This window comes from Ornithodoros turicata, chromosome 9 (assembly GCF_037126465.1).
Source record: "Ornithodoros turicata isolate Travis chromosome 9, ASM3712646v1, whole genome shotgun sequence".
Lineage (NCBI taxonomy): Eukaryota > Metazoa > Arthropoda > Arachnida > Ixodida > Argasidae > Ornithodoros > Ornithodoros turicata.
In genome coordinates this window covers 21,252,781-21,270,344 of record NC_088209.1, presented here as the reverse complement: position 1 = coordinate 21,270,344, position 17,564 = coordinate 21,252,781, and positions in this window count along the sequence as shown.

Below are 17,564 nucleotides of genomic sequence, written 5' to 3'. Positions count from 1 at the left end.
CTGGTTACGTTCCTGCGGTCTCCGCAGCGGCTGAGGATACACCAGAGGAGACCACGGTGGCCTAGGGGCCGTTCCTCATCCGGCGATGACCAGGCTGAACGGATCGCCGACAGTTTTCCTGTAATTCCCATCTCTTGTACGCATGCAAATAGTTCTCTTCATTTGCTTCTATTCATGACGTCATTCCCAGTCGTTTTTTGGCATGTTGGCACGCCACCACAGACTACATACGCAACAACATGCTAAGTCAGAGTGGTTCCACAGGCACTATAGCTGTGAATCCACCCAATGACATTGTGCATTGTACAAACGAGGTTACTCCTCTTCCTGAGTCCATATCCGTGATAATAGAATATATACACGTCACGGAAGATTCTAAACCCGTCAATGGCCAATAGAACTGAATAATAATAATAATAATGGTACCGTCATGTTACACGTAGGGTGTTGCCTGCCTATACATGCTGCAGGGTGGGACTGCGGGTAACTCGGGGGGTGCTTTTGACGTGCGCCGGAAGTCTCCGACACACGCTGCTCAAAGCAATGTTACCTCCACCACATTGCTGCCGTCCTCGGCCGGGTTGATAGAACTGAAGCTTGTGCCAACGCACGGGGTAGTATAGTGACGCGTCGTTGTCCACTGGCCGCCCGATGTTATCGCATCATATGTTACGAGTTGAGTTATACCGTATGTACCACATAATGGTGTAGAAGGATTAGTGGAACGTAGCGTCCCATTTCATGGTGTACGGAACTGAACGTTTCAAAAATTTGTCAGAAAACATTAAAAGCAGAGCCGGCGTCTACTTTTTGCCTCCGGGGGTACAAGTGGCAAATATGAGCCCCCCCTCCCGTCTTCTCCCACTCTTCTGTCGTCCTAAAGCAGTCACTTCCTGCCAAAAAGTGTATCATTAGCGCCCCCCCAGGCGGGCATTTGCCACCACCCCCCCTTCCCGTTGACGCTGGCACTGATTAGAAAGTAGTTGCGTTCAACAGAAGTAGTAGAAGGAGTGCACCATGATGACCAAGAATGAGCCCCATCTGCTGCTGTGACGTAGGCAGCCCAGCATGACGTAGCAGCCGCGTAGCGAGCCTCTTGAGCGGCACTCCTTTCGGGTCCTGCTGCGTCATGGAGTGACGTCAACCTTGCTCATTCTCTTCCGTGATCCAGGAAAGAGGGTGAGGGAGTGTATAGGATGTGCTAATAAATGACCTGTCGTCCCACACAACCAAGGCACATCCTGAGGATGTCTATATGATGTCACCAACTGGACAATCAGATGTCCGTAAGATATCCCGGATTGTCCTGATGACATACTATTGGACATCATTCGTACTTCGATTGCAACAGCCGGGGACTTGGTTTGGGCAATCCTGGTGGCGTCCTTTATGACATTTTCAGGATATTTTTCTAGGCATCTCAGGATGTTTTTCTGGACACTCCAGAACGTTAATGCAGTGTGCCCCCCTGCCCCGTATGTTGTGTATACACCTTATAATGCAAGCTGTTCCATCACACAAGCCTGTTCACTGTGACAAAACATTTTATTGAATATTTTGTACTCCCACTCAAAAAACCCATCTGTATATCACCTGGCAATGAGCTAGTTAACAATGTATCAAGTTAACATGAGTTCTTGGAATGAGCAGCTGATGTAGGAACTGGTGTTTCATCTAAGTGGGTGAGTATCCTGAGTAACGAAGGCGGTTAATTAAGTTACCAGCACCATAAAGGGCATATAGATTCGAGCTAGCCCAGGCACTTTGCTACACCAAAAATGTGAAAATTGCTCGCATCCTAACATGAAGATATCACAGGGTAGAGCTGACATGTAGTATAAACAGTAACTGCCACCAAGGAATATTGGAGGCATAGATTAAGTAGGCAATTTTACTGAAACAGGTTTGCCACACAAACTTCCGCTTGCCCTTTTGAACAACCCAGCTGAACTCTGCAGCAACGCAGTTCGTCAGAAGGTACTCGAGTATCTTTCGTGTAGATTGCTTTACTTCACTACCGCCAAGCTAATCAAGCTCTTGAACCTAAAAGCAGGAAATGTTCCAAAAGCTCATCACACTTATAGAAAAAGATTACCACTGACTTAACACAACACATAATTGAGACTTTTCCTCTCTTATGCGGAAGACTGTTGGTGTCCCTGCGGTCTCATGATGTTTCCTGCATATGCTGTATCAACATGAGTAGAGCCTGAAAGGGTTTAACCAGCTAATTCCCCGAATCTACAATCCATATTGAAGGTTGCCTGTTTAGGGTGAAATTAGTTCTTTTACAAAGAAAATTGCCCTCACCGAAACTTACTCAAAAACAAACCGAAGAAAACGAACTGAAAAGATGCACACTAGCTTGTTTGGCAGCAAACGCAATTACATCACCATTTCTATGAAACCTGCACAGTTTGTTTGAGTAATAGAGTCAGATTTATCCTGAACTTTAGCATAAAGGAAGATTTCTACCCAGAATTCGCATGAATTTAGAGCATATGGTTATTTCTGCGATTTTTCACCCCCGAATTTGGAAAAAAAATATTTCCCGAAACCTTCAGGCTCCAGACATAAGCTCACGTAATTATATGACGCCTAGTTTGATATGTTTCTGCATACGTAGTTAAACTGACTGATAGAAAGAGTTGACTAGCACCGCAATGCTTCTGTTCCAGGGATCACTAGAGCTGAACCGAAACCATGCGATGCAAATCAGTATTTTCTAAGCGTTTACACAGAACATAGGCATATCATGCATCATTGCATCAGGTAAACATGGCAAGATCACGTTGGTAATACTAGAGATTTTAAGAGCTTCGAGTGGAGCACGAGTACACATCATGAATGCAGTTCAGATAACTATAGATAAATATCTGGTCATCACTATACCAGCCGGTTCGGAACTTGCGACTTGTGTTCTACACACGCCGCTTCCCCTTTGCCGTAATAGAGCTTCTGCAAAGCTTCAGGAACAAAATGCACAAGGAAGCACCTCACTACACAGATGAAAAGACGTTCACATTTTTATACGTTCGGAAGAGTTGAAGGACAGGAGGAAACACAATTCACCAGGCTGCGTAGACGCTACGCCAACAAAAGTTTCCAAGTTCAAAACCGACTCCGAGTTGATGCCGATGCCGCTTGGTCGCATGTGACGATGAGAGCACTGTGGCTATAGTTAAGTTTCGGTTTGAAGGACCGGGAAAGCTCACGTCTCGCAACGTAACTAAAGCCAGGAACTATCGTATTGCACAATCAGTTTTTGCAATACTCAGTTATTTCGAGTTGTCTGCACAACTTTGTAAACTTTTGGTATATATTTATTTTATTATTTTACTTATTTGTTTTATTATTTAGTTAATTAATTTGTTTTATTATTTTATTTATTTATTTTTATCTTTGAGCATGAATTATTTGCACACTTTGGACAATTTCCTAAATAGTGTATTGAAGACACAGAAACCAAACAAAGGGCAATAACTGCAGTATTTGAATTCCCTCTAAGGTAGTGGGAAATTGAAGTGACTTGATATCCGCGCTCTCTAACTGCGCTGAAGAGTCTTATGACGTCTACTGTTTTGTCTCGTCACACACAATACGCCAAGAGTGAGTGACGGGAAATGCTTCAATCCCCGTGTAACTTCGACTTGTCTGCTCAGACGTTTTTGCACAAATCTTGCAGTGAAATTTGCCAAAGGACTGTGCAACCACAGTGGCACTTGACATTAACCATTTTAACATGCTGTTGTACATATCCTTTTGTGTTCTGTGCTGTTTGGGACGACACACAATTAGTGTGAAATCATTCATTAGTGAGATCAGATTGAGGCAAGACTCCATGCTTCATGCCAGTTAAGAATGGATCATCCAAGAGATCCACAAAAAACATTAAATCAAGTAATCAGAAACAAAATGAGTCTTAGGCTAATTATTAAAATATTCGTGTAGCATGTCAATAGAGCTTAGCTGTTTTGCCTTTTTGCTATACAATACGTACATTGTATTATTAATGTGGCATGCAAGTCAGGAGAGAATTACACCCACCACATACTTTGGGAATTCATACCACATGATTTCAATCGCAACTTCTGGTTTGACATGAGACATGAGCCACAGGATGACTGCAGGATATCTACAGGATGTACGGTTTTATTGTCCCAACGGACATCGCAAATAGACATCCACAAGACATCCTATTTACGTCACATTCCGACAAAGATATTCTGACCATTTCAGGACGTCCTCAGGACATTGGTGGTTGTGTGGGGTGCGTACACCCCAGATCACGTCTCACGTCTCCAACGCGCCAGATGTGGCCTCTGCCACAATTCGAGTACTTTGTAACGAATACGTAGGTGGCAGGACAAACCAGTATCGTTTAAAGTAGCCCAGAAGTCATTTTTAACGCAAGGTTTTCTTTCTATAAAACTGGTAAGTAGGTCGGTAAAATGCACTATGAGAAGTAATTCACCCCACAGAGTTATAATTATCGCAGAGATTGAATTTAAAGTACGCCACAAAAAGCGACCGTGCGCAACGGTGGTGGAGAGCAGTACCAGCCTGTGACGTTGTTCTGACGCTACACCGTCCGTGCTATAGGGGCTTTAGTCCGCGCTCGCTGATTGGTTCAGAGTATCGTCTGCTGGTCAGCTGTTCAGGGCTCTGAAGAAGCATTGCTCACAGAGAAACTTCCGCGGGACAATGAAATCCTCCATACCCATGGGTCACCCTTTCAATCCCCCCCTCCCCGAGGGAGCAAGTTTACCGACTGCAAAAGAAGAAAGCCCTCATGCACGAACAGAAAAAGACAGGCGCTGACCTCGACTGACCGCGCCGATGTTATGACGTCATAGGTCGTCCTTCTCCTTCTTGTTACACCTCGGGGGCGAGCCGAGAGTGAACGAGCGCGGCTGTGTTTGTGTACGTTTTTTGTTCTACGAAACAAAACAAAACACAAAAAGAAAACTGCATGCATCAAGACCTTTTGTGCTGTTCGGCAAATTGACTCATATACTTTCATCATTTTCATCATCTGTACTCCATCAAAGAGGACAGAGTATACACGCACGGGAGCAGCTCTTGTTGCCGCACCGCAGCAACTCTGCGACGTCGCGAAGCAACTGTGGCTATGAGAGGCGTACAGACGACGTGGACAGATGGAGAGAGGACAGCAGGAAGGCGTGAGAGACTAGACATTAGTATGCATCCCTGGCCGACTTTAGGGGGACTCTGCCGTTTTGTTACCGTGTGTTTCGTGCAGTGACATTGATCACTTACGCGTCCCGGCTACCGTTCATGTTTTTTACGCCCTCCCTTACAAACACATAGTGGTTTGACCAACAGGATTTATATCTCGTCACCAGGTGTTCCAATCGCGAGCTAGCGCGTTGCAGACAAGTATGATCTTGGTTGTATAGTCACTTTTATTGTGCAAAACCGCATGGTATTTGACGTACAACACGAAGATGTAAAAACGAAAAGTTTATGGGATATGGCATTTTAGCGCTCGACTAAATCGACAGTGCAGATATTATGGTATAGCTTGGAAGAATAGCGGAAATTCAGCAGACCTTCAACCTTCTGGTAACAAAATCTCTTCCCACTCCAGCAAAAGCACACCGTCGATCGTCTTCAGGGACCATTCGCATCTTCTTATCCCACTATCATTTTATTCCTGTCGATCGCCCGAAGGGAAAGAACAGGATGCGCTTTGTACCTTCTGCCGCTTACATCCGCACAGGACAATGATATTGCGATTCTTGCCGATATCAACGACAGAGTGTCTCTGCAAAACAGCACAGAATTAAGGTGGGACCAACATGTCCACTTATCTCAACACCGACTACCGCGCGAGAAAGTTCTTGATGCTTTAATGCAGAAGTTTGCCGATACAATCAAGACCATTATGGACGCTGAAGCCATATATACGGATAGTAAACAAGTGATCCATATGGGTGTCGCTAGAAGCAACGTCTTGTTATTTCTCTCTCGCTCTCAATCCTTCGTAGATTACTGATGCACTACGTTTATCGGCATTGCGATTTGTTTCTCACTTGCCGTTATCAGCCGCGGTTCTTTTTCTTCTCTTTTTTTTTTCTTTTTTGCGGTTAACAAGAAGGAATATAAGGCTGCAAGTAACGTTTGGAAAGCACTTCCTCCTTCCTTTATTCTTAGTTCTGTATTAACATCCCATTCGATCCTTTTGAGGGGCAGCGCGACTATGTGGCGCGATTGTCATCATTAATCAAGATTTATGTTGACAACGGCGGTCGTCCCTTTATTAAGCTCGTATTGCTCTGGGCGTTCTTTCGTCTGCACTGATCGTTTGTATGAAAGTGATCCAAGAGGATGATTTTTACGGCACGCTGGAATGGCGAAAAGAATATTTGCTCATGTAACTGCCGGAAGAAATGTTTGGAGGATGGATATACAATTGCAACACACTTAAGCACGTGGAGCAAAAGAAGTCTCGGGAGTCTGGCCAGCTGTGTAATGGTTGACCTAAACAAACAACGTTGTCTAGACCTCGCTTCCACGTGTTGCCGAGGGAGAGAGAGAGAAGAACAAAATGGAGGTTTGAGCCGCACCGGTTCAGAGCCAGCTGCCACCGGAACACTCGATGGATGCTAAATCAGAGTCCGTTTTCACAAACGCTGAAGAAATTCTCCAGTGGCGCCCTGAGTATCTTTCTCATAGTACTTTATGCACACGAGCAGGGCTGAGGGCTGTAGCGTGTGCCCGAAGCACTACAGAAGATACCGATGAGGACACCACTGAGGAACTTCCTCAACGTTCGTGCAAGCGTGACTCAGGACGTATGTCACTCACTTGGGATATTCTGAGCCTTTGGTCTTAAAATATGGACGCCGCATGTCTTTCAGAAAGCACACCAGTAGGCGCAAAGTGTTTGGTTGCCGTTTTCTGACCTGGCCAGTCCCCCAGAACCTCCTTCACGCCTATATCTAGGGGCACTTTTCAGAGACCATATCGGCTTGACGTCACAGAGCACCAGTAAGTACTCCACGTCCTTCGGTCTTCCACCAGTCGGCATGCAAGCGACTCCTATCTTGTACAGGAATGCTGCTGCTAACGGAACTTTGGACCACAGACGGTGTCACAGGACATTTAGGTCCCCCGACTAGATCTCTCGCAAACTGAAAACACGGTATCAGGTATTATGGGATGAACGGAGCTTCAATATTTTAGTGTACAAGTAAGGTACTTATTTTGATGCTTGATGAGACTATGGCTGTTGACTTCGATATGAAGCACCGGAGTGGGTTGGTGGCGAACAACGGTATATACTCACCGTTCTGTGACCGACGGTACCGCAACAGCTGCGCCATCCAGTTGGCACGACAGTTCGTGCGCTAGACGTTAGAAAAGATTACCAAAAGACACCGTTTACGCGGTATGCGTGTTGGGCGAGCTGCCTTCCATCTGTGGGGTGGAGTAGGGCAAACCCAACCTCTTAGGTGAAAACAGGGATATTCCCAGAAAAACAAAATGCTACGAGAAAAAAAAATGGGGGGCGGTCACATGAGTACAGGAACTGAATGATTGTGCAGTCCAACTGGCGCTTATACCCCCGAAACAGCTCGTTGTGTTATCGAATACGTTGAGAATTAAGCCACATGAGCAATGTTATGTGCGTCACATGAAGACCTGACAAAGGGGACGATTGTTTTGCACTCGTTGTTGCTATGGACCACAATTTTTAAAGCGCACAATAAAAGCCATTAAAGCTCAACCTGTGCTACAGTTTCGCATATGGCTCGCAATAGGGCGAGCGTGTTGATCGAAACGTCTCAGCACAGTATATAGGGTACCTACCAGCTGCTGTTACGTAAGAGGTAATCTGCAACGTGTTCACATATGCGACACGCGTTACATCATACCACGGAGCTGCTTTACAACACTGTCGGCATACATCTGTTATTCGATTGTTGAGGGTCAACTCGAGCTGTGAGGAGAGGTCATGTGGAGTTCAAGAGCGTCTCAGGGTTAATTGACTTACAGACGGGCATATTTGCCCGTCGTCTGTTGTCCGCGACTATTTTACGTCATCCATTCCGAGGAAGTTTAATCCGTGCCGTAACGAGTCTAGACAAGGAACGCCGGCTTACTCCGGGTAATTCGTGTTTGGTATTCGAAACCATGTAGACATAGTCATAGAGCAGTATGCTTCCTTCCACTATGAGCAGTGGCGTAGCCAGGTGTGTGTGTGTGTGTTTCGGGATTTGAACCTCCCCCCCCCCCCGCCCAAAATCGTACATTTGGGTTGTGCATTTGGGAGCGGGAAACGAGGGGGAAATCCTCTCCCATATGTAAAGCCCCCATATAACCCCTCCCGAGACATTTTTTTCCCCTTGGAAAGTGCGACATAAGGGGATGAATACGGAAAACTTGAGAGTAGTTAGTGACCTTCAATAAAGCACCTTACTTAATTAATAAGTAAATAAATAAAGTCTTCAAACCAGCGGCGTAGTCAAAAAATATTTCAGAGGTTCTTTTATTGGGGGCTTTACATGGGTGAGGAAGATTCCCTCTCGTTTCCCTCTCCCAAATGCACTACCGAAGGTACCATTTTGTGGGTTTGAACCCCCGAACCCACAAACAGTGGTGCAGCAAATAGTGCGGGCGATGTTGCTGTACTGTTGATAAACTGCCTCGTACTTCGGTGAAAGTCGCCTCCAGAAACGTGTGTATGAAACAAGTACCACAATGTTTGACAATGTTCGACAGTAATTTTGGCAATTTTTCTCTTCCGAAAAGTGCATAGATATTAAATAAACGAGTTTTATAGCATTGACTCTGCAGCTTTTCAGCGTCGTTCATCGTCTCATCATCATTCCGTCCATTGTGTCTTGCGGTAGTGGGCCGCACTTCATGTGGCGAATTTCCCCATTCATCATCATTAATTTATCTGTTGTTCTTGTTGGGGAGCTCCAGCGGCAAGGACATGATGGGGACGAAAACAACCGTCTCTTCAAAGCGTGGAGCCAGCGTAATTGTCGAGGGCAACGGTGTCGTGTCCCTGAGGTACCCTCGAGTCGGGCCTACATCAACGAGGCCAATAACGGCAAGGCGATATGGCCACTGCCAGTACGTATGTTAACTGATGTTGTCCCCTGGCTAAATATGGTTCCCATGGTTGAACTTTGAGCGCCCCAAGGAACCCCGTGCTATGCCCTATTCCACAAGGGAGACACATGACTAGTGTACTGACAACATTTTCGAACATTACGCAACGGCAGCTGAGAACGATAACGTATCGAGGGCGCACCTGCTGATAACAGATCTCTTCTAATCAGTCGAGAGGGCGAGGCAGCGAGGCGTCTGCCTTCAAACTGCAACTCGCTGGAAAGGGCAGCACCCCGCATTTCTTCCAGGGTGGGCATAGACGGTACCGTTGTGAACGCCAGTTTATTTCTGTGGGGCTGCCTTTTTTTGTCAGTGGGTAGCTAGCACTCCGTGGACTTCCTGAAACGTCCTCTGAACGCCGTAGCGGACCTTCCACGGACTTCGGTACAGCACTGATCTGACTTGACGCTCTTGGCTGCCCCTATGTGTCCACCAGCCGCACAATGACACTCTTCGGACGTTCGTCCAACTTCCACAGTGTGAGCGGCGAGTCCGATCAACGTCCTGGGGACAGTTCATGGTTCTTGCGAGCCATGCGACCAAGTAAGTCAAAATACGAAAAACTGACGAACTGTATGAAAGCTTTCGATGTTCGTTAGAGGTGCTGTGCGTGGGCAGTCCCCACGCGTGTTGCCGTTGTTGCGCCAGCCGTGTGATATTGCAACATATATACTTCTTGCTTCACATGAACACGTGCATATGAATTCGCACTGCTTGCGGTAAAACTGCAATATTATGTATTGGTAAGCATCCGTTGGTGGTAGCCAAAGTCGTGCCGAAGACTGGGAGGCGGTGGGTTCGAATCCTGTACAACCAGCTGTGCTGTCTGAGGTTTTCCCTGGGTTTTCCTGCAGACTTTCCAGGCGAATGTCGACGCAGTTCCCCTTGAAGTCGACCCAGGACGCGTATTAACCCCCCTGTCCTCACTCCTTCCTGCTGTCCACGTCTGTAAATGCTACAACGGGATTAAAAACACCGACATTGTATTGATATATGTTTCTCCTTCTATTTCTCGATGTCTACGCAATTTTCTATTTGAACTGTGGCGTGTCCGCAACGGTTCTCGGTGATGGATAGACAGGGGCGTCGGAAGTCCTTCACGGTAAGGGGAGGGGGAGGGGGAAGGGGCGAGCCATAGTGAACCTAGAGGAGATGAATACGAACGGTGCATGGATGGTTCGGCGTTGAGAAGTGTGGCAAATACAAAAAATGATAGTCATTGATGCGCTTATTAGAAACGACTCGTCCATGCAATCCGATGACTGTGGAGGTTGTAACCCAGACGGGGAAGGCCTGCACCTCGCGTTCTTGATTACCTTGAGGCGAAAAAGAACAGAGCAGCACAGATTGAAATATTTGCTGATGGCCAAATGGATGGCCAAATCTATAGAAGTAAGTGAGCAGTGGCGTATTATTTTTGTTCTCGTGAAAAGCACAACAGTTTCGTCTGCAAAGAGTTGCAATGGGGCAAAGACGCACAAATTTGACTGACAATCCGTACTGCACTCCGCAACGTAGTCAGCGGATATGTTTTGTGCTGCATCGGCCACGCAGAACATTATGGTGTCTTCGACTGGCTGCTTCCGATTGCTCCAGAGCGCTCTGAGCGACGTTTCATCTTCGACTGGTCGAAACAGAACATTCTCATTGCATTCGACAGGTTTATTTGGAGCTCTCTCCTACAACTCGGAGCGCTCTATAGAGTGCTCTCACCAACGCCGCCGGAGTGTCAAGTGACAGCTTCCGCTGAGTAGTGTTTCTGTTCCGCCATGCCTGCCATGCTCTGCAGTTTGCGTCGTCGTAGTTTTGACTACGAGGGAAGCACCGGAAGTCACGTGAATTAACATTTCCTATCCGCTTCTCTGCTCGAACCTGTCGCGTTCGGTCGGTTTCTGCCCGGTTCCTCCGGCTCGGAGCTGGAGTGAGATGCAGTGTGAGCCGCTCCAGCTCGGAGTATCGGGACGACCATTCGAAGACACCATAAGAAAGACACTTCAGTTCGTCATTATATACATTGCATACGGAGCAAGCGTCGACTGAGTAAGCGGGTAGGTAGACGTTTAAGGAGAAATGATGAGCTTTCGATTGACGCAGAAAATTTGTCTGCGCCGGACACGGCGCTTCACACTGACCACATACCCTCAGGCCGCTTCTGCAGAGCCGGCTGACGTCACTACACAAGCAACCTGAATGGTACTCCCACGGGTTTCACGTCAGCCTCACGCGTTTTGTTCGGGGTTCTCGGAAAGAGTGCAAGTGTGCAACAAATCATCTGGCGACTCCAACAGGTCAGCTACTATAATTGCTTCTTGCACGAACGCGTAGCATTTGTCGAACCACACATCGAAGCCAAGAAGAAGAAAGTGAGAAAACTGAAGGGGTGCTCCCACACCTAAAAACCAGAAAAAAAACACACCAGAAAAAAAAAAGAGTGTGAAAAGGTGGTAACTTCTATAGTTACCATCAAAGTCAACATAGCGTCTGACGAAAGGGTGCAAAAGGGTGGTAACCTTGCCTGTTACCGCCTCTTTGCGCAACACAAAATGTATGTAAGTGCTGTTATCACAGCGACAGAAGCAATCCACTTTCAGGGAGTGTCGCTTTCCCAGCATTGACAGTGCAGTGGACATTGTGCACATTGTGTGCCACGAAGATAACTGCAACTAAAATTTGTTTTGGGATTTGCGCTAATCTGTTGTGTCGACTTCAACCAGGTAGCAGGTGCAACATTTTAGGCACAACATATGCGACACCTATTGCCTCCTAAAAGGTGTAACTGCTCCACCTTTTTTGCTAAGAGTGCAACTGCTCCTCTAAAAGATGTCCGAAGACCGATTTCCACGAACGGCTTGGAAGAGTGACATTTTGCCTGGGCCTTCCGGCACACGCTCCAGTCCACCCAGAAGTCGGCCTTGGACGCACGTGTGCGATTGTGTTTCCGCCTACTTCCTCTTCTTCGTGCTATTTTCCTTTTTCTCCGTCCACCCTTTACTGGCCGATCATAGTCACATTCGCTTCGCGGTGCGGAAACACGAGCTTTCTTTTTTTTCTTTCTTTTTTTCGAAAAAAAAAATACTCGGCTTTTTGCAGAAGCGTCACATGTCATAAGAACTCCTTTTCCTATTTTTTTGCCTAGTACTATTTGTTCGTATTACTATTTTACTTAGTTATGCGTATGTGGACAGTGACAGCCGACACCGGCTGCATTCTTTGACAATACAACAACGACGTAATGTGGCGCAGTTTGTATTGATACGCCGCTCCAGACAGGGATAGAAAGCGTAATTTAAAAAGATAAATAAAATAAAATGTTAGGACGTGGGTAAAAGACTCGCTGGAAAAGTGGAAACACTTTCGACAGCCGGAATTGGGAGCCACAGAGAAAATGCAGGCTCGCGGACCAAATAGAGAAAAATAATTTCCGTTTCACGACATCCGTATTTCCACATTGCTGGCATTTTTAGCAACAATCAGGTTTCCGCTCTGAAAGTTGGGGGCAAGGATCAAAGTAGATTACTCCGAATGCTTTCATGAACTCATGTCGGTTACAGTTGATAAGACTGACTGGAAGAGCCCGCTGTTGACTGCTGTGCCGGTGCACGCTACTGTGAAATAATCCCCGGACAGGCCCGCTTTTCGGCATTGCCTGGTAGCGGAGTCGCTTTTATAGGGTTTTAGGACTTGTTTGTGTAATCGTGCGTGAAAGAGTTCAAAAATGATAGGATTCACTGGTTGGGTTCTTCGCAGCAGAAGTTCGAGGATTATCGTTTCAAAGGGATGAAACTTCCCAATCATCATCATTAGAAATAAAGTTGTCTGTGTGGGGCTCTACACATCGTTACGCGAATATAGCTTCCGTTCGTTTTTCGCTGGATCGCTCTCCCATGGGTTTAGAGCAGAGTGCTGCTCATTTCTTTTCAAATGCATGAACTAAAATGAACGAGGAACGCAAACTGTGCGCGAGATGTTTCTGTACTGTTGATAGGCCGCCTCGTAGTTACGTTTAAAGTGAGAGTTTCCTTCGGAAACGCATGTACGAAACAAGTACTACAATGTTTGACACTGTTTCAAGGTCATTTTGGCCAATTTTCTCTCCCGAAAAGTGCGTAGATATTAAATAAACGCGATTTTTAGGTTAGCATGCTGCCTCTTCAGCTGGGGCAGCCCTAGCGGCAAGGACATCGTGGTGACGTACTTTTGTACGCCAATCAGGGTGAAGCGCGCAGACGATTATTTCCCAAGCTCGTCTGCTCCGCTCCTTCGAGACGACCGTGCAGTCGGCTCATCTTTATGGAAGGAGTGCCCTCATTGGTTGGTCAGTGTACGATGTCTTCCTGTTTTTCCGAAACAGGGGATTCCGCCATACTCTCAACATACGTCATCTGCTCTTCCGGCTTACTTAACCAAATTACACAAAAACTACGCCAGTAACTCGCATGTGATTTTCGGCACCATGGTCTACGATCAACGAAGAATAATGTGCCACCACAGTTTCGTATTGGCACAGAATAGGGCGTCCGTCCCTTTATGGTAGCTGAATAGCGCGACCCATCGCCATCGACAGCGAGATACGCCCCTTGCAAGGACGACTTCCCACTGGCTTGTTTTGACTGTGGTCTCAGCCGCGGCAAGCAGTTTCTGTCAGTCATATTGAACAGTAACATAAGGGACATTTACCCACCAGAAGCACACGTCGCGAAAACAGAGCGCAGGCCTTTTGGTGACTACAAAAAATGCCACAAAAGTTTCAACGTAACAAAGAACGACGCAGGCTCCGACTTCACCCTTTACCAGAGAGACAGCTTTGAAACTAGGATGAAGGTCTTTCTGATTGTCCCGTATCCCGCAGCATGTCGTCGCTAGCGTCTAATTTTATTACGTTACATAATAAAATTACGTTACGTTATGCGGGGTAATCGTCTCCCGAGAGCCCTAAATCCGAACTCCGTTTTATTCGCCATAAACCAGATACGTAGACGATGAAACACGAAGACACGAGTCAGCGTAGATATACAGGACCAAATTGGAATATCGGCGTTAAACAACTTTACAGTTTCCGGTCTGGCGCGCCACCACCGGCAACTAATAACATTTCCCAGAACGCAAGATGCTTGGTCAATGTCAATAGATGAGTCAGCTTGAGAAATCGTGGCGGTAATCTTTAAATTCCGTTCGCAGTCCTGTCGTCCAAGAAAAACGGATATTGCTCTGTCCCCTCTTCGAACGAGTGACGTCCGACTGGAGCCAGGTTTTATGGAGACTCGACGTCTGACTTAAATTTATGTATGCGTTTCGTGCGTGGGACGATGACCATCTTATCCTTCCGAGACAATGGGACATGACAGTAACATTGGGGGGGGGGGGGGGGGGGAGTTTCCAAGAAGATTACCTCAATCACACCGTGTTTGAAGGAAAGTTATTATGTCAAACACGTCCTAAAAAGAAGGCACTAAGGCTGACAAAGTTCATCCGCACTTGCAAAGCAGGGCCTCGAAAATATGTCAGTATGCTGTGCGCTTCATGAGCTCCCATTTCCGTGCATTACGACGGGATTTGCAACTGCGTTTGATGACAATTGTGTTTCCAGTGACTTGGCGCCTAATACAGTCACGTACCGTGAAATCTCAGAAAAAGAAAATAAATCAAAAAGAGAAAGGGAGAGGCGGAAAAGAAAGTAAAAAAACACAATATCGGATTCGACAGGCTTATGATGTTGCAGTCGTTGCGCAGACGTACTGCAACAAAAGAAAATACGAAATATAAGGTGTTTATTTTAACTTTAGACAATACTATCGGCCGATGGGGCCACAATAGGAGTGGTTACACAGCCATCAAGAAATGAAGATATCAAGCATTTGCACACAACGGTCTACTGGAACTACAACTCTAAAGCTGACATTAAAGAGTCAATACTGGAAGAGCTAATAACACTCAAAGGCAACTCACGAACAGTGCGAGGGAAAAACGAAAACTTGAAACAATCTCTGTGAAATCTGAATTCAGTGCAGAGTCTGTCGATTTGAGTAAGGTATCACACTAAGGATACTTCGATTGGATATTGGATAAGGATACTTGGATAACATAACTAAGGATACTTGGGTTTATCTATATGCAGTAAGCATTTATCAATAGAATACAAAAGTTTTAACCGATTCATGTCAAATCTTTTACCCACGGTAGAAAAACCTGCCAAGGAGAAAAGAAACAGATACAGTTGAGTTGTGCTCGTTATAAGTAAAACGAAGAGCCTTATTTTGCAACCCTTCCAACCTCAACAGGGCAGATTTTATGTACGGATGCCATACAGGGCTTGCACACTCGATGACAGTTAGAGTTAGTGTTTTGTATGCAATGATTCCAGTGTCTGATGTAGCATATTTCAAGGGCCTTTTGAGAGACCACAACTTCTTCAGCGTTTTTCTTAACAAACTCCTGCACATGCATTTTGTAAGACAAGTTCAATATACACACCAAGATACTTGTAGAAACGCGTAATGTTTGGGATTACCCTTCTGAAGTTCTGATAGTTGCCCGTACTGCGTACGGCCAGTCAAATATGCTTCAAGCCACATACCAAATTTGTAAATCGAAGAGGTATCTTATCTTATGTAGCAACTTTTGGTGAGATACTCTATCAAATGTTTTTCATAGATCCAGGAAAACCAAGTCTGTTTTTTGGTTTCGATTAACAATACGTGATAAATCATGAGTTACTTCTACTAGCTGTGTAACAGTATACAGGGTGTCTCACGTAACGTGTCAATAAATTTTATTGGAAGAGAGCAATAAAAGAAAAACGACCGCAACTTTTCTGCTACTTGAGTTACAAACAGATGCTACATCAAAAGTATCACCTGTTTGTAACTCAAGTAACAGAAAAGTAGCGGTCGTTTTACTTTTATTGCTCTCTTTAAACAAAATTTATGAACACGTTACAAGAGACATCCTGTAGATAAGCCTCTTCGAAAATCATGTTGTCGTGGAGACAAGATATCTTCTGAGAAACCCATAATATGAAATGCTCATACATGCTCTGTACTGGTGAGATATAGGCCTATACAGGGTGTTCAAAATTAAGCTTTCACGAGCGCTACGCAAACACAGCGATGACAGGAAACCGGATGATAACTTTACGCTACTTGTGTAAGAAACAGGTGCTGCTAATTATGTAGCAGCTGTTTCTTACACAAATAGCGTAAAGCTATCATCCGGTTTCCTGTAATCGCTGTGTTTGCGTAGCGCTCATGAAAGCTTAATTTTGAACACCCTGTAGTTTGAACCGAGACATGGGTGTCCTGATTTATGATTAGGAAGTACTTTGGCCATCTTCCAGTCATATGGACGTATATACCATCCGGATGTGATCTCTTGTAAATGATACTTTGATGTTCACTCAGCAAGTATAATACGTATTTTGTACAAGAGAGAAACTGATGTTCTGAGGCTGGAATAACATAGAAGGGACAGATGCAAACAAATTGCCTCAAATGCCTCAAATTGCCTAAGAAATCAACGATGCAAGATCGTTGTCCCTTCAGATGACACACCCCGAAAGTCGCTGGAGAGGCGTGTTAGCTTAGTTCAATTGGTAGAGCCCTGGACCGGTAACCCAGAAGATGTGGGTTCGATACAGCTGGCTAACCTTTTCAGTGACTTTCACCTTTCAACGTATTTTGTGTTTGGTTGTTATATGTACGTATATGTATCGAATATTTACATACAATAAAAGGTAAAATATACAAAAGCTAAAGGAAAGGAAACTAAACATTTTCCCGTAATAACAAAAAAGTTATTGCGTATTTGTGATGCGTGCTCACAGTGTAACGTATAATGATCTGAACAACAACTTTATTTCGGGATGATAGGTGGGGAGTGTCATCGCCGTGGGCGATACTCTATAATGATCTGAAGGATCATAAATATACCGCCCTTAGATGATCCGAGCAGCGAGACGATCCTTGTACGACGGAAGGCTACAGCCGCGGGAAAAATAGCGGAATGGTATTGGGCTTCGCTCATTTGGTAGCGGTAACGGTGTCGCGTTACCTCCTGAATTTTGTAGCGGCGTTGGTATTGGGTTACGCTCGTGCGGATTAAACAGCGGTATTCTGTTACTTAATTTGGATAGCAGGTACAACATTACTTGGCATCACTGCGCGTTATATACTTTTCCTCAACAGTTACCGCAATCCAGAAGCATACAACATAAAACATTTCTTCGCACAACTTATTCTAATTTAATCGATCATTTTATTTACTCCCAAAACACCATGGGCAAGGCGTCACGTGGGAGGAGAGCAGATATCGGAGAAATAACGCACGCGCACACGCAGATGGACAAACGGACGGACGGACAGAGATGGGAGGTTGTTCAACTGGGAGCACGTTTTAGGTGTGGTGCGGTCCTGGGTGCACGA